The 26,498-nt window shown below is 41.1% G+C and overlaps 1 protein-coding gene across 2 annotated transcripts in view; it reads left to right on the top strand.

The window, feature by feature from the left end:
- ELMO1 (engulfment and cell motility 1) overlaps positions 1-26,498 on the top strand; it is a 351,127-nt gene that overhangs the window by 189,340 nt on the left and 135,289 nt on the right. The gene's annotated exons all lie outside the window — the stretch shown is intronic.

The following is a 26,498-nucleotide window of genomic DNA, read 5'->3' as shown; positions in this document are numbered from 1 at the left end:
TCAGATGTGCTTGCTGAATTTCAGCTAAGAGCTTCTTCTGATGTGCAGAATATTCGCACAGGAGAGATTTCTTCCTGGACTATACTACTTCACACTGACATGTATAATGTCACTGACATGTATAATGACAGATAAACATGGTATAGCCCAAATCAGAGGTTGCATTCAGCATAATTTAAAAGGTAGGGGGCATTACTTTCTCGTTGTGAAATATTAAAATGCAAAGTTCTTCTGTAAGTGTTTCAACCAGTTAATATTTCACAAGGATAAAGTAATGCATCGTGCCTTTTAAATTATGTAGAATACAACCTCTCATTCAGGCTGTATTGTGTCTGTCAGTGTGCAATTCCTCCTACAATGTGAAGTGGTACTGTCCAGGATGGAATGCATCCTGTGCTAATTATCAGCACATTGGCATTGGATCAAATGCAAATAGGCAATCCAGCACTTAGAAGTAAAAATTCTGATTACATTGGATCTGCTCCATATTAATCACCACTGGATCCTAAAAATCTATATCTCATATTGCTGTGGTTTGGGGTAATATTCTTTTATAACTAAAATAAAATCGTAATTAAAAACAGTAAAACTAGTATAACCCTAAGAGCCAAATCATTTTTTAAAATTCTGGTTAGAGGTAAGTAGGACAGCAGCAGGTTTGGCTCCTACAGCCTACTGAAAGAGATGAATGTCTTCAGTAGGCAGTGGAAACTCAGAATATGGTCTCCAACACCAGAGTTCTATAAAGTAGGTATCACTATAGAGCTACCTGTGCCAGTATGAGTTTAAAAAGTCAAGGGGAACAAAAAGGCTTCACAGGGCCCAAGGCTCTCTTTTATGGTTACTTTCTGGGCCATAAAATCAATGCTGAAACCTTTCACCAATCCCATAAAAGATTATTTTCATGGTTACCCTTCAGAAGTGAAAGCTGTCCTTTAGACACCAGATACACAAAGTCTCCTCCATAAGTTGGAGTTAGAGATTGGAGAATTTGGACATATAGGTGCCCTGCTTCTCTGAGGCAGGACATGATTGAGACATACAAAATTATGCACGGGAAGGATAAAGTGGATAGAGAGATGCTCTTTACACTCTCACGTAACACCAAAACCAGGGGACATCCACTAAAATTGAGTGTTGGGAGGGTTAGGACAGACAAAAGAAAATATTTCTTTACTCAGCGTGTGTTCAGTCTGTGGAACTCCTTGCCGCAGGATGTGGTGACGGCATCTGGCCTGGATGCCTTTAAAAGGGGATTGGACAAGTTTCTGGAGGAAAAATCCATTATGGGTTACAAGCCATGATGTGTATGTGCAACCTCCTGATTTTAGAAATGGGCTATGTCAGAATAAATAAATAAATAAATAAATAAACAAACAAACAAACAAACAAATAAATAATAATAATAATAATAATAATAATAATAATAATAATAATAATAATAATAATAATAAAACTTTATTTATATCCCGTCCTTCTCCCTAAAGGGACCCAGGGCGGCTAACAACATGTAAAAAAAAAATTTAAAAACATAAATTAGGACAAATAGCAGATAAAAACATTAAAAACACAGTAACAGAGACCATAAAAACAGTAGTCAGATTAAAAGACAGAATAAAAAGAGCACAAAAGAGCAAATCACAGAGGAATCAGGCCTGTAAAAACTACAAAATGTGTAAAAAATGTTAAGAAGGCCAAAAAATCAGAAGGCTTGTGTAAACAGCAGTGTCTTCAGGCCTTGCCGGAAACTCTCAAGAGAGGGAGCCATTCTCAAGTCAAGGGGAAGGGAGTTCCATAATGTTGGTGCCACTACCAAGAAGGCCGTATTTCTTGCAGCCCCCCCCCCGGACCTCCTTGGGTGGCGGCACTTGCAAAAAGGCCTTCTCTGATGACCTGAGAGGGCGAGCCGGATTGTACAGGAGTAGACGGTCTCTAAGATATCCTGGCCCAGAGCAGTATAGGGCTTTAAAGGTCAAAACCAGCACCTTGAATTGGGCCCGGAAACGAATGGGCAGCCAATGTAGCCCCCAGAGAAGCGGACTGACAGAGTCAAACTGCCAAGCTCCAGTGACCACACGGGCTGCCGCATTCTGCACTAATTGCAGTTAGTGCAGAATGCCAGTTAGTGCAGAATGCCAATGCAAGGGAGGGCACTAGGACTTTTGTTATCTGGTGTGCTCCCTGGGGCATTTGGTGGGCCACTGTGAGATACGGGAAGTTGGACTAGATGGGGCCTATGGCCTGATCCAGTGGGGCTGTTCTTATGTTCTTATGACCTTCCCAATGCCTTTTAAAGGCATAAGAATGTTACTTCTGGTTTTCGGCCAAAAACCAAAAGTATCATTTTTTGGCCTCTAATTGTCATTCTGAGCCTTGCAGAGGCAGCAGGGAGACATGCGCATGTTCTGCAAGGCTCAGAAGCACCTCCAGAGGTGAAGGAGGTGAGGAGCCCCTCATCTCCAGAGGGGATGCGTGGGGGGAGCACACAGGAGCGCCCCATGGACCTGATCCGCAAATAAATGAAACCATGTATATAAGATCCACAGATAAGGGGGGCCCCACTGTATAGCTATTGATTTTTACAGGGGAATTTTCTTCCATTAAAAAAAATGTATAAAAGGATTAATGGGGACTGTACATACACCGATGCCCTTCATTGTCAAGGAGGGGGATTTTATCTCATAAGAAACAATGGCGTATAAGGACTATGGCGAGGGGGAGGGGAGAAAGAAAAGCATGCAAACCCAGCAACAACAAAATCTAAATGTCAGGGATGTACCTTCAAGAACTCTGAGAAGAAAGAAGATATGCATGTCGGGCTACAGAAATAAGGACTAAGTGTAAGGAATCTTTACATCTAGTTCCTCCAAAAGTTGCATGAAAACTTAAATGCATGGAAACATAATGGGGAGACTTATAATCCCCTGTAAACTTAAGCTGAGTGTTTCCTAGAGATGCAATAACATCCATCTGCCCTCTTTTCATTTATGGCCAAGATTCGACAGGTTAGGGGTAGCTTTCACATCTTTAATAAACAGTATTTTACAATATTAGTTTTCACTCTACAGTATATAAAAAAGAGTGTACAGGCATGCCGCAATATCTGTGGGGGTTCTATTCCTGAACCCCTCGTAAAGTGAAACTGTGGATAACCAGGCACTCTGAGGCTTCCCAGTGCCTTAAAAGGCATTAAAAATGTCACGCTCAATTTTATCATAAAACTGGAAGTCTTTTGTGTGTGTGTGTTTTCAGACATTCTAAGGCTCACAGCGGCTGCAGGTGGTTGCACATAGCTTATGCAGGCCTCAGAGCCCAGTCCAGCTCCCCTCACCTCCAGAGGAGATGCGCCAGGGGCTGCACAAACCCGATCCGCCAATAGCTGAATCCGTGGATATGGGATCCATAGGTAAAGGGGATCCCCCTGAATTGCACAATTACCATACAACAGCAAGATACCATACATTCAAAATGCATTCCTCCCAAACGAAGTTTACAGTTTTGATACAACAGGTTTTCTGTATGCTTATAAAGTCATCTTATTTGTTGTTCTGAGACTCCCAAACTTGAGCTGTCACTTTCTGAGAGCACACAGAATGATTCCTTCAATTGATAAATAAGCTGTATAGTTCAGTAAAATCTGTATTATATCTGACAGTTGATATGTTTAATATTTTAAAATAAGCATTAATGCTACCATTGCTCCATCTGTAAAAATTCATGGTTGACCAGTATTGCACTCAAATGCCTTGTTGTTGTTGTTTTTAAAAAAAGAAGAAGAAAAACTTTTTCTGAGTTACATAATTTAAAAGGCACAATACATTTCTTCCTCCGTGTAAAGTATTAAATTGTGAAAACTTTCTTAAAATGCAGAGTCAATGAATCACTTTTCAAATATAAAAATGGGCATATCCAGCACATATTAAATATATCAGGAGTGATCAGTGGCATAGCTAGCGAGGGGCTGGGAGGTGGTACCAACCTTGGGGGGGTGACACCACAAATTACCCAACATCGCTAACATCGCAGAGGTTACAAGCAACCCCATCATGCTACATACCATTGGACACAGAATTTCTAGCTGAATGCAATGCAAAAAAACGGAGGAAATTATTTCCTTTCCATCAAAAGTTATAGCCAAAAAATGCCTGGAGCCCTATGGAAAGTGAAACCGAGCCATATTGCGCGTTTACTCATGAGTAGGTTAACGTGCCATCAGAAAGGGCAGGCTGAGAGGAATCCAACGGCACCAGAATGGTTCCTATCCAATGAAAGCTGCCTCCAAAAAACACCCAAGAAGGAAGTCCCTCCCTCTAAGCAGGCAAATGTATTGAGCCCTATGGAAAGAGAAAGTAAGCCACATGGTCACATTTACTTGTAAGTAAGCAAATGTGCCTTGGCTGCTGGTCAAGCCAGGAAAAGGGGAATGTAAGGCTAGCTGCATGGTCCCAATCTGATGAAAGTGGAGCTCAACAACTGCTCCAGAAGGCAGCACCCACCCCAAGAATAAAACACAGGCTTGAGCTGGTAAGGTGGGCACTGGGGAGGGCTGAAAATCTCACTGATTTTGTGTGTGTGTGTGGGGGGGTGTTATTACAGGCAGGCTACAGAGAAAATTCACTTGGTGAAACAGGGTTAGCTTCCCCTTATTTAATTATGTTTTTCTTTAATTTATTTATAATTTTTATTTTGCTTGATGATGTCACTTCCAGCCATGACATCACTTCTGGTGGGTCCTGGTCAGATTGTCATTCTAAAAAGTGGGTCCCAGTGTTAAAAGTTTGAGAACCACTGCCTTAATTCAAAACAGGCCAATGAGACATCCTGGAGGGGGGTGACATCCTAGTGACCAAATTTCTGAAAATCGTGGCTTTTAGGAATAATACCATCATGTTATATACCATTTGATGCAGAATTTCATCCATTGCTTGTGGACAATTAATTAATTTAATAATTAATAATCAATTAAATATTAATTAATTAATTAAATTCCTTAATTATGTGGTATGAGGTGACAAAAATTTATGGGCCCTGGGTGTCAAATGACCTAGCTACATCTCTGGAAGTGGCCAAACGTGTTTAATGTAAGAGCTACATACAGTAAACTTCAGACACTTGAGGGCCATAAGAGAAATGTTTAAGAGCTGCAATATTTAAGAAGCACTTAAATGCTTGGATATATTTACACACCATGAACATTAAATTTTAATCCAGTGGACTCTCAGTTTATAGCCAGTAAAAATTATAAAACTTGAAAATTTTTTATTTACCTTTTATATTAATTGTGATGCAAAAAGGAACTCACAGCCCAGTCCTGAGCTGCCTGGTGTGCAGGGCTGCAGCGGCGCCAAAAATTGCTGCCGATGCGTCCAACACACTCCAGAGACCTGCCAGTGGCTCCTTGGGAGAAGGGAAATTTTGTCCCCTTCCCCAGGGTAAAGCGAGTATCCCCACAATGGGGCTACTGGAATTTATGGCAAACCAAAGGTCAACGTAGAATCAAGAGCCTCCCCGACGGGAAGGCTCTGGATCCAGTAGAGCAAAACTCCACTGGTCCCGCCTCTGTCCTACCCTACTCCTTCCCCCTGGTCCTCTCCTCCCTCTCCCTGCCCTCCCTCTGCCTCCCCCCACCCCGGAACACCTCCTCCCCGCACGCCTCCACGTACCTCTCTGCTGCTTGGCGGTCTGCGTGACCACCAAGCAGCAGAGCTCTGGTGCTCGCCCAGCACTAGCCCAGAGCTGGCCAGCACTGGGCTAGCGCCAGGGCTAGGGCCTGCAAACATGCCTTATGGCACATTTGTGACAGTGTGCACTGGTGGTGAGCTGGCGCACCAAGCTCAGGATTGGGCTCTCAGCCGACATATTTTCGCAAGCCACACATTATATGTCAAAGAGCTGTATGTGGCCCCCAAGCCATGGTTTGGGCACCACCGGTCTATGCTTTGCTTAGCATATGTTCTTCTCTCCCCATAACCAAATTTGAGAGCTACACTATATGTAAAATGTACACATGGTGCATTTATCTTGTCCTCGGTCTCAGTAATATTTTGTTAAAGGAGCAATGTTTTAAATGTTAGTTTAATGTTTTAAATGTTAGTGTGATGTCATTGAGTTCTGCCTCAACTTTCTGCCTGGCAAACAGCAACCTGTGAAGTGGGGTGGTGGCAGTGGCAGCTGTGCATTTAAGATAATATGTAGTTTGGTTCTAATGTCATCGCAAATGCTTCTTTTGAAACAATTGAAGTGGTGAACTTAATCAGATCTGGGCTGGGCTATTTGACAATGTTTGCATCCTAAGGAGCACAAGTGAAAAGATGCTTCCTCCTCAGCACACTGTACTCTTCCCTGAAACTTTGCTTCGGAGAGTTGAGGGTTCCTCTGGAACAAGACTATGCGGCAAAGAAGGGAGATGGATAAAGATCTCCGCCCTCTGCACAAGCGTCTTCCATTCATGGAAGAGATAGTTGGCATACAACCCAGAGTGCTCAAACCGCTTTGTTACATTGGCGTTAGGGCACTAGAGAGAATCCAAGCACAAAAGGGACTGTGTGAATCCCACCTCCCAATCAATACTTAAGACTGCAGCCAAATTCCTGCCAACCGTCTTTCATTTCTCATGGTTGTTAATCACATCATGAAAGTTAGAAGTTCCTCTCTCTGTAATATTCACAGCTTGGTGTTTACAACCTAATTTGCGAAGCCGTTAAGGCTAACGGCAAGATTGGCTGGATGGTTCTTGAATGGTGAAATAATGATTGCGGTGGGTAGGCAAGCAGATTTCCTTTGACTCAGCCATAACATTCCAGCACTGCAAGCTGCTTTGTACTTAAGGGTAGGCTGACGTAGTTTTTGAGTGTGTTAAAATAAGACAGATGTTTGATTCTGAATGATCCCCCATCAGTAGCATTTACCTTCTTTTTAAAAGATCTGCACTTAACTTTTATTACAATCCATGCAGGGTTATGTGACTCATGTTGTTCATAATCTTTAGGCTTTTGTTGAACAAACATCTTTCAGTCCTTTTTTATGTGGAGGGTTTTCATTTAGATGGGCATTTACGGTTAGGCTTTTTTCAGTATTTAGGCTGGGTTTATTGACAAAGCAGCTTCTGTAGGAAAGTAGCTTCCAACAGCTAGGAAGACCACAAAAAATGGAAACATTATGGTATTATGGGCCCACAGCATCCATTTAGTTCTGTAGGGATAAATGATTCTGGAAGAGCATCAGATTCTCTGAAGCAGAAATGTTTAATTAAGTCGGTATCCTGTTGTGGCAGTTGAACCTCTGATCAGTTTGGGGGGGGGGGGAGAGGGTGTTGGTCCATAGTACTGATAATGTATTGCATTGGTTCAATAAGGAAGGTATGTGGCACTCATCTCCTGGTTCAGTCAAGGCAACTGCTGGGAAGAGGCAGGTGTTCTCCACAAAGAGTTTATATCCTGTTGTTTTTCAAAGGAGCTCAAGATGTTTATGTTGTTTTGTCTCTGCCTCCCCCCCCCATTTCTCACAACAACTCTGTGAAGTCAGTTAGGCAAAGAGATGGAGTGACTGCAAGAGGAATTTTGAATGCTGTTGTCTTTAATCCAAGAAAACCATTTCATTATTCATGCATATAATTCAGTTCCCTCCCCAAAGTGGCTGTGAGAATTAGCCCCTAAATTATATTATATTATATTAAGAATATTTATATATTGTTTATCAGCAGCAGCAAAAAAATTCACAAAGCAATTTATGAAGGAAAAAATGGTTCCCTGTATCAAAAAGGCTCATAATCTTAAAGAGGGGAAATTACAAATGCAACAGGTTCATTTTGGAGAATGACAAGTCTTTGAAAGGATCTTCAAGGAAGTGTTTCATTTTCCTGCGTGCATTTTTCACTCATTCGTTTGGGAACAATTTTAGCTTTGAAATATTAGAAAATTGCATATATTGCTATCAATTCCTTGCCAATAAATCCTTTTGGTTTTGCCCATTAAAAAATAATAGAAATGAGTAATCAGAAGACCTCGAACTACACAGTGAAACTGGCACTGCAATTAGGGCAGGGTACTTAAGTGTAGGACACTGATATTCCAGTCCACTTTGGAGTCTCATCTATCAATTCCTTTTCTGCCTAAATGTTCCTGCTAATGAAAGGCTTAAGAAAATTAGCTTCTAACAATTGCACATTACCTGCCTTTCTCAAGGATCCATAGATCTTTTTAAACCATGACCAGAAATAAAGTCACAAGCCCTCAGGCTTTTGCAGATTTTGAAGAAATTAACAGAAGTTTCAGTACTGCTGGCTTGGTAAAAAAGAGGTCAGTGTGGCATTTTGTTGAACTATATTGTGTTTTTGTTCTAAATTGTAACAAGGAAGAGGTAACCTGGAGGGCCAACCTATTTTTGATTTTTAAGGCTATTGTTCTATTTCCTGTATAAGTCTGAAAATTGTCAGAGGCACTATATAATTGGATGAGTTGATGTTTAAGGGCATAAAGTGTACTGGAAAGACCACACATGGTACTGCTAAGGCATGATTTACTTAAAAAGATGAGCAAAAACTCCTTCTAGTGACAGAAGTATTTACCCCATCCATCACAGGCTGGTTTCTGCATGTAGTTACTTAACATTAGCTAGGACTACAGGGAGTTTTCCCCAAAATTCTGGCGTTCTGAGGTAGCCTGCTTCTAAAATCTGGAACTTGCACACACCTACCACCATGAGTTACAAGTCATGGTAGGGATGTGCAAGCTCCTGATTTTAGGAGTAGGCTACTTCAGAATGCCAGATGCAGGGGAGGGCACCAGGACACAGGTTGTGTCTTGTCTTGTGTGCTCCCTGAAGCACTTGATGGGCCACTGTGAGATACAAGAAGCTGAACTAGATGGGCCTTTGGCCTGATCCAGTGGGCCGCTTCTTATGTTCTTATGTTAACATGTGCAATGCACCTATTTGTACATATCTAGAACATTTTCCCACTAACTAAACCATTCGTTATTTGATTTTTCTCTGTAAACCGCTTTGTGAACTTTAAGTTGAAAAGTGGTATATAAATACTGTTAATAATAATAATAATAAGTACCTGCAGGTAAGCTGCTTTAATTTGGAAAAAGCAGAGCTTCAGGTTCTGGAGAGGTAGTTTCAGACAGGTTCTGGCCCCTAGCCTCATTTTACAAAATTGTAGGTAGGGGTTTTTTCACATTCTGAAATGTGAATTTTTACCCCACATTTGGGGAGTGTGTGTGTGAGATGCTCCACAATTACATTGGGGAGCCAGAAAGAAGCTTTCTGTGTTGAATGTTAAACAAGCACATTCCTTTACTACATGTCATCACCAAAATATTATTCAGCTAAACTTTACAGTCATAAAGGGGGAGTAATGTTTAATGGCCCAAGTCAAACATGGCAAGATTTCCATTACAAAAATAGTCTTCTGCTCAGCCTTAATTAGAGTTTTGTAGAAAAAGGAGGTCTGCTACCAGTCATGAATTTTGTGGAAGTTCTTTTCTCACTCAGTAAGTGTGGAGGAGGACTGAATCATAATATGGGAGTGTTATTAGCAGGACAATCTTCCCCCTATAAAAGATTTTTCCATTTTTCACAGACAAGATGAAATAGACTTTTTTCGTTCAGGAAAAAAGAAGCAGCCTTGGGGTAGCAATAAGGAGGATTAAGCTGGAAATTGCAAAAGAAAAAATAGACATTTGTCTCTTATATAGAAGCTACAACATAGCAGGACTGAATTGAAAACAGATAAAACACTCCTATTTCTATGCAGTTTGGACACTAGGTAGTCATCAGGTTGCTCTGTGAGAGTTTAGGGATTGCAAGAAATGTTTTGAACCCTTTTGTAGTCTATCAAAATGTTTGCTCAGTTGTTTCCTAATTTGCCTGGTTTCTATGGCAAACTCAATTTTTCATTTAAAAAAGGCTATCTGTAGAAAATTGGATGAAAACAGTAGCCCAGGTTAGACATGGCATGCACATTCTCCCCTCCCCAGTATTCCTTTCCAACATTTGCTGTGAAGTTAGTTCAGTGATGTCTGTATTTGAGCTAACTAAGGTTGGAGTTAAGGATCTACTAATACTATTGCAACTGGTAATAGTATTGCAACTGTTACTATTGCAACAAATTCAATTCTGTTGACCTGCTAGTGATCCCAAACAGTGGTGTCACTAGGGTTCGTGTCACCCAATGCTGGACGTCAGCGCATCTCCCCCATGCAGTGGGCGGAGCAACTCCCCAGGTGGTGGGCGTGGTGATCTACTATTGCCGCACACCCACTTGTTTTTTGGCTGTACCTTTTGATAGAATAAAGATATTTCAATGCAGTTTGTTTCATTGCATTCTGCATGAAATTACACATTGATTGATATGTAACATTGATGGTATTCTTCTTCCAAACTTTGATTTTAGTGATTTTGGTCACTAGTGGTGTCACACACCCCCTCATGTCAACTTACTAACACCTTATTGCAGCAGTTCCCAAACTTTTAGCACTAGGACACACTTTTTAGAATGACAATCTGTCTAGGACCCACTGAAAGTGATGTCATGGCCAGAAGTGACATCATAAAGCAAATTAAAATAAATAATTATAAATAATTAAATTAAATAATAAATAATTAAATAAATAAATAAATAATTACAAATAATTAAATAAGGGGAAGTGAATTTTCTCTGTAGCCTGCCTGCAATAACACCCCACCCCACCCCAAAAAAAGAATCAGTAAGATTTTTCAGCCCTATCCAGTACCCAGTTCAATTTAAATTCTTATATTTCAAGCGTATCACTATCAGGACCCAACTGGCTTCATAAGTGTGAGAGCCCAATCCTGTGCCTGTCTACTCAGAAGTAAGTCACATTATAGTCAGTGGGGCTTACTCCCTAGAAAGTGTGGATAGGATTGCAACCTAAAACAGAAAAAAAAATTCACCTTATCCTGTCAAGCCTCTGTTTCATTCTTTCTATGGAGGGGGCTGCCTCTGGAGCATTTGTTGAGCTCCAGTTACATCAGATCAGGCCCATTCTGGTGGCCTCACATTTCCCTTTGCCTGACCTGCCCAGGAGCCAAGGCATGTTTGCTTACTCATGAGTAAATGCGACCCTGTGGCCTAGTTTCGCTTTCCATAGGGCTCAATACATTTAGCAGCTTGGAGGGAGGGACCTCCGTCTTGGGTGTTTTTGGGGGGCTACATTCATTGGATTAGGCCCATACTGGTGTCATTGGATTCCTCTCAGCCTACCCTTTCTGATGGACTAAGGCTAGTTCACCTACTCACGAGTAAACGTGTGATACGACTCAATTTCACTCTCCATAGGGAGAGTGAATTTTTTGCATTTGCAAAAATGTATATGCATTTTTTGTTTTCTGGTTTTTTTGCCAATAACTTTTGATTGAAAGTAGATATTTCACTCTGGTTTTTTCAGTTGCATTCCGCTGGAAATTCCACATCCAACAGTATATAACATGATGGTATTATTCCTAACCACTGCGGTTTTAGCGCATCATACCACTCACACCCCCCAGCGATGTCACTGATTCCAAAACTGTGTGCCGTGGTGCCTCAGGATTCCATGCAAACTCACTGGTGTACTGTGGCATTACCCCAGTGGCCTCTTCTTACAGACTCTCCCGGGCACCACTATCTTGACTGGGCTGAGATCTTGCACAATTCTTATGCACAATGCTGCCGTGACAATATCATGGAGGAAGGGCACTGTGACCGCAGTGAGTTTGGGAACTGCTGAGCAAGGATATTCCTCCTTAAAATAGTTCATTTTAAAAGCCATCAACAGCATGAGGAGTCAGAGAATGCCTTATCCAGGATTCCCTAGGACTAGGGTGCTGCTGTTGCAGCATTCTAGGTGTGCAGAATAGAGGCCTTAGGTAGAGACTTTCAGGGAAATCTTTTAACCACTGCTCTAGGTAAAGAGAAAGGAAGAGTTCAGCATGGCAGGAAGAAAACAGCTGATGGTGACACAAGTGGAATGAATCACAATACTAGGAAACTCAGATTTAGGTGTTTTGACCTCATCCATCTCCCGCAACAGCTTAATGAATTGCGCTTAGGCTGAACTGAGAGACTTAGGCTGAACTGCTAAAGAATTGCCATACTCTATGCACAGACCTACACTGATATTTTTTTTTTTTCCTGGAGTAGTAATGTCTAGGAAAAATATAAGAACAGCCCCACTGGATCAGGCCATAGGCCAATCTAGTCCAGCTTCCTGTATCTTACAGTGGCCCACCAATTGCCCCAGGGAGCACACAGGAAAACAAGAGACCTGCATTCTGGTGCTCTCCCTTACATCTGGCATTCTGACATAGCCAATTTCTAAAATCAGGAGGTTGCACATACATATCTTGGCTAGTAACCCATGATGGATTTTTTCTTCCAGAAATTTGTCTAATCCCCTTTTAAAGGCATCTCGGCCAGATGCCATAACCACATCCTGTGGCATGCAGTTCCACAGACTAACTACACGTTGAGTAAAGAAATATTTTCTTTTGTCTGTCCTAACTCTCCCAACACTCAATTTTAGTGGATGTCCCCTTGTTCTGCTGTTGTGTGAGAGGGAAAAGAGCATCTCTCTATCCACTCTATCCTTCCCATGCATAATTTGGTTTTCTAGAACAGTTAAAGTTTTTACATCCCAGTGCCTATAGCTATTTTTAAAAATTGTATCTACATAACAAAATTTTAGCCACTAATCAGAAGTTTAAAATGGAACTGAGCATAAATCGGTGCAGTGAGTGGGGTAAATTTGTGGGTCACTGCAGTGGGCTTCTGCTTCACTGCAATACTGAGTACTGACCAATGAATAGTCTGAGTGCATATGGTGCAGTTCTGCCTGGTAGCTACATGCAAGCCACTTTGAGGAAAAGCAGGAAATAAAAAGAATCATTGATTCTGAGTACAAATATTACAGGTTGTCTCATTATTTTCGAGTTCCCAGAACTCACGTGAATGGCAAAAATTGCAGTATAGCAAATCAATTTTAAAAACAAAGTCCCTTTGCTCTGGTGATTTAAAAACAGCCTTGCTGACCTTTGTGACTCTAAAGATAGAGTCATTAAGACGACAATCCAACAATCAGGGCACAATCCTAACCAGGTCTACTCAGAAGTAAGTCCTATTTTGTTCAATGGGGCTTACTCTCAGGAAAGTGTAGTTAGGATTGCAGCCTCAGTCTCTCTCCAGGCCCTTAGAAATGATTGTCTTTCTTTCAGGTGTTCAGGGGGAAGGGAAGAGATCCCTTGGAGAGAAAATGATTGATGGCTTGTCAGCTGGCTGCCCTCTCTCTAACTATTGTAAAGGACTGTTTTTAATTTAAAGGGCCCTTCTCATCATGTTGAGATAAAAATCTCAAGAAACATGGTGAAACATAAGAGCAAAACATATTATGTGTTTTTTGTTTTGTTTTGTTTTGCACTTCCAGATGTTTTTAAATACACTATTCAAACATTCAAAGGATTTTTAGGATTCACTTTCACGGTGTTTCCAATCTAAGGACTAATATTTGCATGTTAATAGGCAATTGAAAAACATTATGTAAATTTTTATAGTGGTGAATATATTACAAAATCAAATGGCCTTTAGGGGTAATTATACCAAGCTGCTATATTAACTAGGGAGCAAAAGCATCACTGGTGTTTAATATTTCACATAAAGTTCAGTATTAAAGCTTCTGCTTTTATTTAGGCCATTCTTATTTGTAGCTGATAAGAATGGCTTGATTTTTCCAGCAAAGTAATGAATTAATTTATTGAGACATATGTGTGTGTGTAAAAATACTGTATCGTAAGTATTTAAAATAGTTTGAAAGTATACCAGGTGGCAATATTTTGTGCTATTGGGAAAATACTTTTTAAGCCAGCTGCCTTTCAAAATTTTCTCTATTTCTTGGTTGAAGAAATGGGAGCCATTCAGACTTTCAAACACTTCGTGTGGTCATTTTGCATGTTCTTCAAATTCTTCAGATGTAGCAATTAACTTGGAAAAAGCATCTTTCTGGCACTGTCATTGCAGTGGACTTCTGCACACATCAGTAATTATGCCTCTGCAGTTGTACCATTGAATAGTTTCAACTAATATGATGCAGTTCCACTGCTGAATCTGAGCAAGTCTGGTGCCCATGTCTGGTGCTCTAAGGAGCCTGCAGATCCCTCTACAGGGCTCCCTGTGCCTCGAAAACCAGAAGTGGTCTTTTTCACTATTTACAGTAGTTTGGAGGCACAGGGAATTCTGCAGAGGGGTCTGCAGGCTCCTTAGACCCTCTGGAAGGCCGGTGCTTCCATAGGTAAGTAAAACAAAATGAAATGAAAACCTTTTGTCCCTGGAAGCGGCACAATGATCTTGATATTGCTGTCTTCTCCATCACTCCACCCCTTAAGGGGGCAAAGAGAGGACAGAGAGACACACTCTGCCTGGGGTGTCGCAGTGCCCCAGTTTGGGAACCTCTGCTTTATTCCATTGTTGAAGAGCATGCTTTCCATATGAGAAAAGGAAAAATAGTTTCTGCCCCTCCCCCATTTCCTGCTCCTATTTCTGCTTGTCTGGCTTGCAGAACTAAATCAAGCATTGTAAGGGTTTCATTTGTGCTTTATTGCTGTAAAATCTCATAGAGCCGATTTGGCCTGTGGTTTATGAATTTTCAGTGACAATATGGCATTGCCAGAACCCTGTCCCATTACCAACTCTGCTTCCAATACAACAAGAAATTTTTATTATAGTTTCCTCAGAGGTCTCACAAGCATGATCTATTCTGAGTAGATTTATTGCAGTGTATATTCTGGGCAATGCGGTTTGAACGCTGTATAATTAATTTGGACGTGATACACCAACCAAAAGTGTTTCTAGCCTATTACAGATACTGGAGGATCAATTCTGTGGACCAAAAAATTCAAATGGTGGTGTACAGAGCACCCTGCTTATCACTCAGAATGATACAGTATCTTTTTAATTACAGCCTCTTTGCTTTGTCAGTACCCAAATTAACATTTGTAAGGTCAAGCTGAAAAGAGGTGCCAGTTAATCTTGATCAGTCTTATCTATTATGTGTAGTCTCTGGGCTGGTTCAGATGACTCAACAAAACATTGTTTGTAAGTGTGATTCAGAGCATTGCCCCCCTCTTCTCCACTCTTCTATTAACTCCATGCACCTGGCAAATCTTAGTTTGTTTTAGAGTTAGACCATAACGCCATATGCCATCCAAACCCAAGAGTTGTAGTTTTGCATGTGGTTTAGAAACCATGATACGAAACTTGGATTAGGTCTCACTTTTATATCCTCGTTTGTAAATCGTAGTTAGTGCAGTTATTGTTTCAGGTGTCACTCTGCTGTAATTTAAGCAAACTAGAACATTTGCAATACAACTCCACACTAAAACCAAAGGGGAAAGGAGTTGGGTATACTGATGTACTCGTGTTTTAGAAAAAAAAACTATTAGAAAATCAGAAGTTTTCTGGCTGGGATCCAGGCAAATCACATTGGCTGGGATCCAAACAATTGGGCAATGAGGTCTTCATAGCTTTGTGAGTACTTTCCAAACCATTTGCAGCCAGGGAGGAATCCTGTGTTTGGGGGCTGTGGGGTGGGGTAATGAACACTACGTTAACTCCAGAGCCCAAGTCAATCAAGCAGGTAGACCTGGGCTCCTGGTTGAACTTAAAGGCTTCTGTGGCTGCTTGGCAGGTAGACCTGGGCTCCCACTCATACTTGGAGCCCAGATCTACCTACCAGGTAAACCTGGACTCCCAGTAGAACTATGGGCTCCATGGCTGAGGTTTGCTGGGTGGGTAGACCTAGGCTCCTGCCCAAACTCGAAGCCCAGATCTGTCTGCTGGGTAGACCAGGGGTCACATTCTGACTCGGCTGGTTGGACATCCCGCCCAGTGGGTGTTCCCCTTCCGTCCAACTTTGCTCCCTATCCCAGTGGGTGCCCTTCCCAGCTGTCATGAGTGTTTGCTGGGGCATGCACCCATGCCCCCCCTTGAATCTGCCCCAGTTTGCAGCCCTCTTGGGATTGTGACCCATACTTTGAGAACTCTTAATAAAAGTCCTTATCAGAACAGTGAAGTTGTTTTGTTTGGAGACAGAGTTGTACAAAATGGAAGTTTGAACTGAGGCATCACTTTTGCAAAATTTGAACTTTACACTATGTCAGTTTTTTGTCCTGGCTGTTGAAACACTCAGTAATCCAGAAAGGAGCTTCTAAAATACATGGAAACAATCCAGGCAACCACGGCCACTGGAAGTATAACACTCCACATACTTTAAGACTGATGGGAAAAGGAAATTTATAAGGTTGACGTGTGTAATCCTATGCTGAAAGCTCTATTGATTTTCTGTAGAAAAATACTGATGCCTTTCCTTCAGTTGTATTTTCTGTCTTTGCTTTCCTAGAACATGACTTACAAAGAGGCCAGCAAAATGGTCTTGTTTTCAGTTCATGGTTTTTCTGTTGGCTTGTGATATTGATTTCTGTCCACCAGAAATAGCATTGTGTGGAATGAAAAGACATTTGTGCAAATTCCAGAATGACAGAAAGGGAAGAGTGAGAAGGTTTCTCATTGTGAAAATAGAAATTTGATTAACCTGTGAGGAGAATGTAGGAATCAGTCACTGTGAAAAAGTCAAAGCTGGAACTGTAAATAACCTAAGAACAATCTCTGTAGTAGTCAATGATAAGCACCATTTTATTTCAATGAGCTGTTGTGTTTTAGATTCCAGGTGCTTTCATAGTGAGCAAATTTATGGGACAATCTGTGTGTGTATGTTTTTTCTCTCCCAGGTAGAACAATGAATTTTACTTCATTAATGAAATGTTAGAGCACATCAGTATGCACATTTAAATTGGTTACAGGGTTTGCAGTTACTGATAATGGAGGGACTGGGTGTTTGTGGTCAGGAGCTATGAAAGATGCTCCAAACTAAATGTGTTTGGGTTGAGATTTTTGTTTTTCTTGTTAAGATTTCAATACATGGACAATTGCTGGATTATAAGAATGGCAGAAGTGATTTATTACGCTATAGGTCATATAGTTTTATTTCCCATTCTTATTTATTTAGGCTAAAAAATCAGAAGGTGTGTGGCTCTCAGAACTGTAAAATTCTTGCTGGAATAGTTTAGAGCAGTGTTTCTCAAACTGTGGGTTTGGACCCAGTGGGTCATAAGCCAATTTCAGGTGGGTCCCCATTCAGTTCAATATTTTATTTTTAATATATTAGACTTGAAGCTACCATAGTATGTGACTGCATTTGGGGAAATGTTACAGACCTGTACTTTGAACAATCTACTATGTATATTCTTTTAACAATGTTAGTTAATGGAACTTACTCCTGGGTGAGTGTGGGTAGGATTGCAGCCTAGGATAGTTTAAAATTTTCCTGATGATGATGTTACTTCCAGTTATGACATCATTTCCGGTGGGTCCTGACAGATTCTCATTCTAAGAAGTTGGTCGCGGTGCTAAATGTGTGAGAACCACTGGTTTAGAGGTTTAAGAGACAAGTTTCAGACAGTGTTGGATAGATTTGAGAATCTAGCTCTAGCTGCTGTAGCAGCTCTTAGCCTGTTTTGAGCCAGAGAGAGTTCCCCCATCAGGACTAGCCAACTAATGAGACATGGTGAGGTGAGTACCTCAAGCATATTGGTGGGGGTGTGTGTCTTCTATCTATGTCCAATTCTTCTCACTGCATCTCTTCCCCCACTTGTCCAGCAACGCACCAGTTGCCATCAATTCTCCCATTCCCTAGATTTTGAAAAGGCAGAGGTTAGGAAATAGAGGGAAAGGAAAGGAAAATGCTGCAACTGGCCTGAACCCAGATTCTACCCCTGACAGTAGACTAGAAGAGCTTCACTCTGTGTGAATGGGGTCTGACCATAGGAGCTGTGGGATTCAATAGAAAATGTTTTTGTGGGGGGGGGGGCCACCCTCATGAGCTATAGCAAAGAACCTGGCAGCAGTATCACCTCCAGTTGCTTCTGGGGGCCCTATTTCGAGCCAATCAGACCCAAGGGCAGATGGGAGGGAGGGTCATCCTGTAGCAATGCTCTACTCTTTGCGCTCTCCTCACAATGCCTCCACATGGAAAATTTTGTGCTGGAGTGTTGGCTACAGAGTGAGGTGCTAGATGTGGCAGCTGGTGAACTACTCGCCACACCAATGTGGGGGAGCAGGCATGGGGCCCAATTTGACCAAATTGGTCATATTGCCCTAAGGCCAACCCTTGTGTGAATGTTTTAAGTTTAAGAGAATTGGCAAGGGTTGTGGAAAAAATTATATAAATTAAAAAATAAGTTTTGAATTGAATATTGGAGTTATTGAATATATAATATTGAGTTGAATATTGGAGTTAAAGGTGGATCCTAGATTTGAAAAAATTGGAGACTCTATTTTAGCTCAGTGGTTATTCATCTTTATATAAAGATACACACACACACACACACACACACACACACACACACCCCGAAGATTTACCACTGACTGCAGCACTGGGTCTGCTTTAAAAAAAACCCAAATAGCTTTAAAACATTTTTTTTTAAAAAGCTTTAAAAACTGTGGTGGAAGAAGGAATGGGGGAGTGGGACGTGTGCTGAAAAGAAGGGGGCAGCAAACTGCACACTGCTTCAGGTGCACAGAAGGCCTGGGTCGTTGGTGGTCACTGCATTGTAAATTTCCCTGCCCTCTGAAAGTAATAACCATGAATCAGATGAAGACAGGGGAACCTGAAATTCAGAAGACATCACACTACACATTTTGTAGGATCAGTTGTTACAGGAGAAGAAGACCGTGGTCAGCAGCTACACAACTCATTTCAGGTCCAGTTCTGGACTCACATTTTGACTCACTTTTATGCCCAAATCCTTCTCAGCAGTTTTCAAATTTGTCCAATTAGGATCCTTTGGGGGTGATGAGTTTCTTTTTTTTTTCTGATCATGTTCACGTGGCAGCTGCAGATATCTTCATTTTGTAATACCCTTTAAGTTTCAGATCGGTCCAGAAGGAATATAATAACTATCATTTTAATATTGCATGCTTCTTATTAAATGTGTTTGTATTTATTATTTCTGTTGATCTCTGGTTGTTAGTAACTTTGAGCTTACATTCCTGAAGAAAGGCAAGATGTGATTTTTAAAAATAAATAAAAATCTGAAGTTATACCAAAGGGAGGATCAGACAAGGAACAAACAGCTTAGCAGTAGTAGCAACATAAAGCGAGTTAAAAAATATAGAGCCTCAAAACTGAGGACATGCTTTGAGTTTATTCATATGTTGTCTTCAGCAGCCCGGGAGCCTCTGTGGCATGACTGCTATTCCCATGCTATTCCCAATCATATGAAAAGGAGCCAAGTCATTGCAGGGATAACAGCAATGTGGTACTTGCCACAAATCACGGGTGCCAGAGGATGGTGGTGTGAAAAGTATCAGCCCCGCCACTTCCATGCTATACTTCCTTCAAATATTGCTGGGAAGCTTCCATGCTGGCATCTTCCTTCACTTTCTCAAAGCAACGATCCTTTAACAACCCATGGACAGAGTGACTACAGAAAGAAACTCTCATTAAGTAAAATATTCCTGTGTTTTTGTCTGAATACATCGGAAGCCTCTAAATTATACAAAGGCAGAGAAGTCTGTTTTATACTGGTAAAATTCATTTTTTTCTGTTTCACTTTTACATGTCAGTTATTTCTTTTGGGATTACTAACAGCCTGCTCTTACATTTGCTGGATGCATCTTATTATGTCTGCAGGAACAATGGGCATGCAGAGAGTCTCTTGTTGATCTATTAAAAGAATGCCTGGAGTTACTAAATCCAGGACAGCTGATTTGTTCAGAGCTTTTACTCTGTATATTTTCAGTTCCAATTCATATTTCACTAGTTCAGATGTAACCATTTTCATCTTGGATTGCAGCAGGCTTAGTGTTACGTTATTGACATGCTTTTAAAAAAAATAATAAAAGCAAAGGTATATTAAACCATACTATTTGGTTCTACATAATTATCTATTCAAAACAAGATGCTGTACAATTATATAACAGTGTTTGTCCTAAAAACACAGAACCCACTAGAGGCTTGTAGCCAAAGATTTTATGTGTTATTTTTAATCTGTGAAATTATCTTCCCGCCCCAGTGCCCTAACATACTGTATTCATTCCTAAACCCTGTATGAGTTCATTTTTTCTCTTACTTCCCTCGCATCACTTGAGGACCAACCTAAACTTTTCAAGGGTTCAAAATGCTACTCTCACTGGAGCTGAAGTAGGCAGAGAAGGGGTTACCAAACCAGATCAGTTCAGTGTAACAGAGTTCCTTGGCCCTCCTCCCGTTCAGAGTTCCCTCCTGGGACCAACTATAGCATGGGTTCCCAACCCATGGTCTGCGGACCACAGGTGGTCAGCAAGAGCCCGCTAGATTGTCCGTGAGGTTTCAAGCCTTTCTTGTTTGCAGCTCCCCATCTCAGCACCAGGAGAGAGGCTTTTCCTCCAAAGCAAAGGTGCAGCTGCAATCTCCTAATCTCCCAAACATAGCAGAGTAGTAGTCTCGGCAGGTTTCCTTCCTTTTTTCCTACATGGGATGATGGAGGGGCAGGCGACCAAACTTGCTGGCGAAGAGCAGCAGGGGGATGAAGTGCGCTCAGAGCCCAGTCCTACACATGTCTACTCAGAAATAAGCCCCATTGTAGTCAATGGGGCTTACTTCCAGGACAGTGTGGCTAGGATTGTAGCCTTAGAGCCCAATCCTAAACATGTCTGCTCAGAAGTAAGCCCCATTATAGTCAATGGGGCTTACTCCCAGGACAGTGTGGCTAGGATTGCAGCCTTAGATCCCAGTCCTAGACATGTCTACTCAGTAAACCCCATTATAGTCAACAGGGCTTACTCCCAGGAAAGTGTGCATAGGATGGTACCCTCCCTGCTGGTTCCCATTGGGGACTTTAACTGTGAAAAGTCCTGGCACTGCCTCCTTTGTAATCAGGCTCAGCCTTGCTTAGAGGTATTTCTCAGGAAGGGGACTGTAGAGCAGCACAGCACAGGCTCTTTTTTGACCTGGAAATGCCAGCGCGTGGGGGGGGGGGGAATCGCTACAGACACCTGGCACTGACCTGGGCTTTCCCCCTTCTCCCCCTGTTCCTCCCCCCTTTAATTCCCCCTTTCCCTTCCCCACCAAGTTTGGCAAATTTGACTGTGGCTCTGTTACAGCTGGGTATGTACTGGCTATGCCCACTTGCGGAGGAATAAGCCCAATTGAAGACACTGGGACTTAACTTCTGAGTGAACATGCATAGGACTGCACTGTAAGTGTATGGAAATACCTGCATGTATTGTTCATTTTTGTGACCCTCACTGTGTTTCTGTTTTCCTCCTTTGATCTCATTAACTGTCTAAGCTTAGACTGGAAGATTGCAAGATGCTTAGCACGGGGACCTGCTTTTTTTTTTTTTTTGCTTCTGTTGTTCTGAAAAGTGCCTTTTACACTGATGTCACATAATAGCAGCAGCTGTTCTTCTGATTATGGGAAGTGATGCTTTGAGGATCTGGACCCAGAGAAAGGTCTATATGTCAAAGATTGAGGAGCATTAGCTGATTAACATTCTCCTTTCCTGCATGCTAGTTGCATTGTAGCATGCTTGTCAGTACTTGGGAAGCAGAACAATCACATTAATTATTAATCTTCTCTTGCTATTACATATATATATTTTTGTGTGCGGGGTGGGGTTTAATTAATTGATTAATTAATCTTATTACCAATTTAATTGTATTTTTGGGGTGGAGGTTTGCATGTGGTCCACGACTATTCCTGTTTTTGCTTCAGTGGTCCCTGGGCTCCTAAAGGTTGGGAACCACTGAACTATAAAGACATTGAACGGGGGGGCAGGGGGGGACCCCTTATCTGCTAACACCCAGTAATAAAGAAATAACAGCTATTGCAAAGAGAGAACTTTTATTAAATGGCATCAGAGACTGAATGTAGTCTGAAAGAAAAATGCATGGATGATGCATGGATATTCTCACACTGGCAGGCTCCCAGTGCTTTTGGCACCCTGACAAAAAGCAGAGTACTAGGTATGGTGTTAGATCATGACACAACAGCTACACATTCAATTGTTGTACCACTTTTATAGGTGATTAATATCCAGATGAGACTGAAGTATTTTTGTTTTGTAAGAAAGAGAATGTTGATCTTGCACTATATTAGCATGCAATGATACATAATTAGAGGTGGATGAAAATGGTTTTATTTTTTGCAGATTTCTGTGTTTTCCAGAGTACAGAGTACTTCTAGTACAGAAAGCGGTATTATGTGTTTTTATTCCAAGGGCATATTTTATAAATTATAATTATAAATTATAATCACTTTTAAAGTGTGCACGGTATAGGTGATATAGTGTCAGCAGATGCAACTACATACATGTAGAGATGTTAATATAGAGGTGTTAGAGAATTCAGGTTTTGGTGTTTTGTGTTTCTTTGTTTTTTTAAAGGGGAAGTGCAGAAAGCAGTGTTATGTTTATTTATTAACACTGGAAAAAATCCATCTCTACTCATAATTCCCATCTGATTGACAGTGATGCAATTAATTGTTCTACCTGATGGACACTGGCACGAGAGAGGGAGGTTATGAACCACTCTTGATCTGTAGCCGGTGTGAGAGACAAGTTTTGATTTTCCATTGTTTTTGTTTTTTACGACCCAAAATTTTTTACCCCTGGAGAAGTATTAATTGATGGCTTTCACTTTGTGCAGTTTTAGTTTAAACTATGTCATCACTGGCAGGTGATGAGAGAAAATATATCTGAAATATTCCTAGATATCTCCCAGCAGAATGATTCCGATTGCTTACAAGTTGACCCAAGGCCCCAATTGAGAGGGATTTTTCAACCAGATTACTCACATTCAGTTTAATCCATGGGTGAAGAAAAAGGTAGTGTGATTTCCATTTTCCAGCAGTGGAAACTCTCATTTTATGAAGATGTCGAAGAAGATTAACTTGGTCTACACATTTCAGGGGCTGCAATCACCTGGGTAATGGCATTTTAATGTAGAATACATTCTTTCTTTAGAATCCTTTTGGCAAGGTTTTCCCCATGATAAATAGGGCCTCCACAAACGTTAAGCTGATGGCTGCATATTGACAAATTTCCTCCATTAGTGCTTGTATTTTTTTTTCTTTTTTCTCTAAAAACCTTGTACTATGAGCATCAAGGTCATAGAACCTTCCCAGATCCCACTCCATTGTGTCTTTCAGCTATTCCATTCTTTTCCATACCCAACTTTCCAAATCCTGAGAGACTGACAGTAATGAGAACTGGTTTTTAATAGACACGTTTAATTGTCTTCCAATAGTTTCCCTGTGCTTTTTCCCGTGTGCAGGAAAATCATATTTATAAAGTGTACCTCATTTTCAACACTGTGTTGGTGACATGTGACAGAAGCAGGGGACTGAATATTACCAAACCCATATGGCAGCTGCCAACAATATTTCAGTATGGTGGCAGATGTAATGTTTGAAATCTCCTGTTGTTGGTGTTCTTCCATTGTACTCTTCATAGGACTGGAAATGCTGTGTGTGTGATTGGGAGAGCTCATATGTTGAAGTCATTTGTCTACTTCATGAAGTGCTTCAATCCCTAAACATATTTTTCAGAGCCCTCCATCTAGGAACAAATAAAATTTGGAAACAGTTTTAATGTTTGGTGAAAGTGCCCTTGTTGGTTTCTTTTATTGTTGTTCATATTTTGCATTTAAAAATCCAACTCATTACTGTACAAAGAATAGAACAGAAAGCATAGAAAAAATAGAACTGACTGGTCCCTACCAGAATGGCTTACAATCGAATGGTCACAATGCATAAAAAGGAAAGGAGAAGTGCCAGGAAAAGCAAGTAAACAAGTACAAGTATAAATTGCATAATGACTTGATGGAGTGACATTTTCCTGTCTTCAAACAGGGAAGACCCAAAAATATGATGTTGTCAATTCCACAAGTTAAAACATGCAGTCGCTTCAATGATATACCAGACGTGTAAGCCATAGGTAAGAGTCCATTTGAGTAGTGCATCCTTTTCACTCTAAGTGTGGCCGTTTCCCCATCTCCCACACAACTGGACAAGTTCTGTGTCTAAACCAGTGACATAGATAAGGGGGGGTCACGGGTTACATCGCGCTGGGTACCATGCCTTGAGGGGGTGCCAGCCTGCATCCCAGATGGTGGATCCAAGGCAAAAAAGCAGCCCCAGATGGCCGCATGCAGCCTCCCTGGGCCTCAGAAGGCCTACTGGAGGCCTTAGAAAGACACTTCCAGTTTTCATGAGAACCAGAATTGTCTTTTAAGGTTTCTGGAAGACCTTCTGAGGCTTGGGGAGAGACCACACATAGCCTCCCCACACCTCAGACCAACTCCTGGATACCCTGGATGTGTTAAATTTGACACCAACAGGTGTTGAAAATTTTTATGGCTTAGCTACACCACTCATCTAAGCATACACAACAACTGACAATATGTCTGGTTTGGCCCTGAGGTTCTGCCAGTAAAGAGCACATGCCTTTTGTTTCTGGTGAAGTCTGACTCACTGATAAATGATTCATCAGTAATGCAAAAACTCCTGCCCAGAAGAATATACCCTAATGAAGTGTTCTGCAATGACTCACATAAAACAGGGATCAGTTAACAGATCTATCTTTTCTTTTTTAAGGCTAGAATCTTATTGGTACAAAACATGGCAATCCATGACCCTTTCACTGTGGCTTACATGCTTCCATTCTGTGTGAATCTTTGTGTAATAAAGCAAGAAGATTTGTCTTTTAAAATATAATGGCTGTGTGTTGCTACTGCTTTCGAATCATGGGACAAGTTAAAATTAGTATGTCCTCCTCCATAGTTATTTTGTTTTGCAAACATTCGTCTCCAACAGATGTTCTTCTAGTGCTAAAATTCAACTCACTTGCTGGTTTTGGGTTACTTACTTATTAGTTGGGTTATTGCTGATAAATTCTTTTTCCTTTTGGATATGGCATAATTATCAGGATAGTGCAGTGGTTCCCAAACTGGTGGGTCACTTCGCACCAGCCAGGGAAGCACTGATCTTTGTCTCTTTAAGGGACAGGGAAGGGGGAAGGCAGCAACACAATCCCCAGGATCGTGCTGTTGCCAGGGAGGGGAGGAGGGGGTATTCTACTTACCTCTAGCCTTTCACTTACCTCTGTAGGGCTCCCCAAGCCTCTGTAAGTCTAAAAAAAGAAAAAAAGGCACTTCTGATTTTGTCGTGAAAACCGGAGTGCCAATTTTTCCCTATTTTTCAGATATACAGAGGCTTGGGAGCCCTGTGGAGGGCTCTTCAGACCCCTCAGACCTCCCAGGACTCCAATGCTGGCTGGAGTTAAGTAGAAAAACCCCTCCTGTCCCCGGCAGCAGCTGCAATCCCCCTACCCCAGCAAATACTTACATGATTCCCTCCTCCTAAGGAGGACTTTGTGAACCACTGGGATAGTGCACAATGCCGTGCATGTACACTCTTACAAAATTAAATGGAAATGTTGATACATTTGCCAAAGAGGGATGCTTCACAAAAAGGGGAAATACTCGAACACATAGTTTCATGTGAGTCTGTTTCTGTATGTAGGTTATGACAGAACTATGTGAAGATGGCTTAAATTCTGCTTAGCAATATAATGGTCATATAAACTATTTAACAGCTCATTTCAAAAATACAAGACAGGAAATTTGAGGCAGACGCTGAAAGGAAAGAAAAATATTTATGACAATATTGTGTCAACCGTGAACAGAGTCAGATCGTCCTCCAAACCTTTGTCTGGAGAATTTGAAATTGATAGTAGCAAGTTTTGGGCTCAAGCATTCCCTCTTCTCCTTCCACCCCATGCAAGGGAAAAGGATTAGCAGCTTATGCTTTTTTATTAATAGAAATCATAGTTTAGCATTGTGACAAACTATGGTTTCCTCACACCATTGTTTCCCACAAACCTGCACTCTAAATCGTGGTTAGATCTTGTTTTGGGATCTTAATTTGCAGGCAACTGTGCTTTGAGCAAACCATCATTTGCTGCATTGAGAAGTAATGGGGAAATATGGGTAGCTGCAACTAGAAAAGGAAGCTTTTCATTTCCTAGATTTGTGTGCAGGGGAAGCATCTGAATGCAGCCTATGTGTGCGGGTATGGCTCTACGGTTATGGTTAAATGATGTTTTGAATTTTGCTTTGTATACCGCATTGAGCAGAAATTGCAAAAAAGCATGATACTATACAAATATTTTTAAATAAATAAATGCATAGCGGTGTGATTTCTTGCAATGGTTAGTTAGTTGACCAGTTTCAGTGTAACATGATGAATAATATGGGAACAAATAATTCATGAAAAGGTATTTGCTTTCTTATTGCAAATAATTTTTGGTGTTTTACTTGTATGTAAAATCACGGAGGCATTCCCTTCTAAAGCAGAAAGTGTAGTGGGCAAAAATGGCACACTGGGCACAAAAAGACTTTTTCAGAT

This window comes from Tiliqua scincoides, chromosome 5 (assembly GCF_035046505.1).
Source record: "Tiliqua scincoides isolate rTilSci1 chromosome 5, rTilSci1.hap2, whole genome shotgun sequence".
Lineage (NCBI taxonomy): Eukaryota > Metazoa > Chordata > Lepidosauria > Squamata > Scincidae > Tiliqua > Tiliqua scincoides.
Note: the sequence above shows the minus strand (reverse complement) of the source record. Positions and strands in the feature narration are given on the sequence as shown.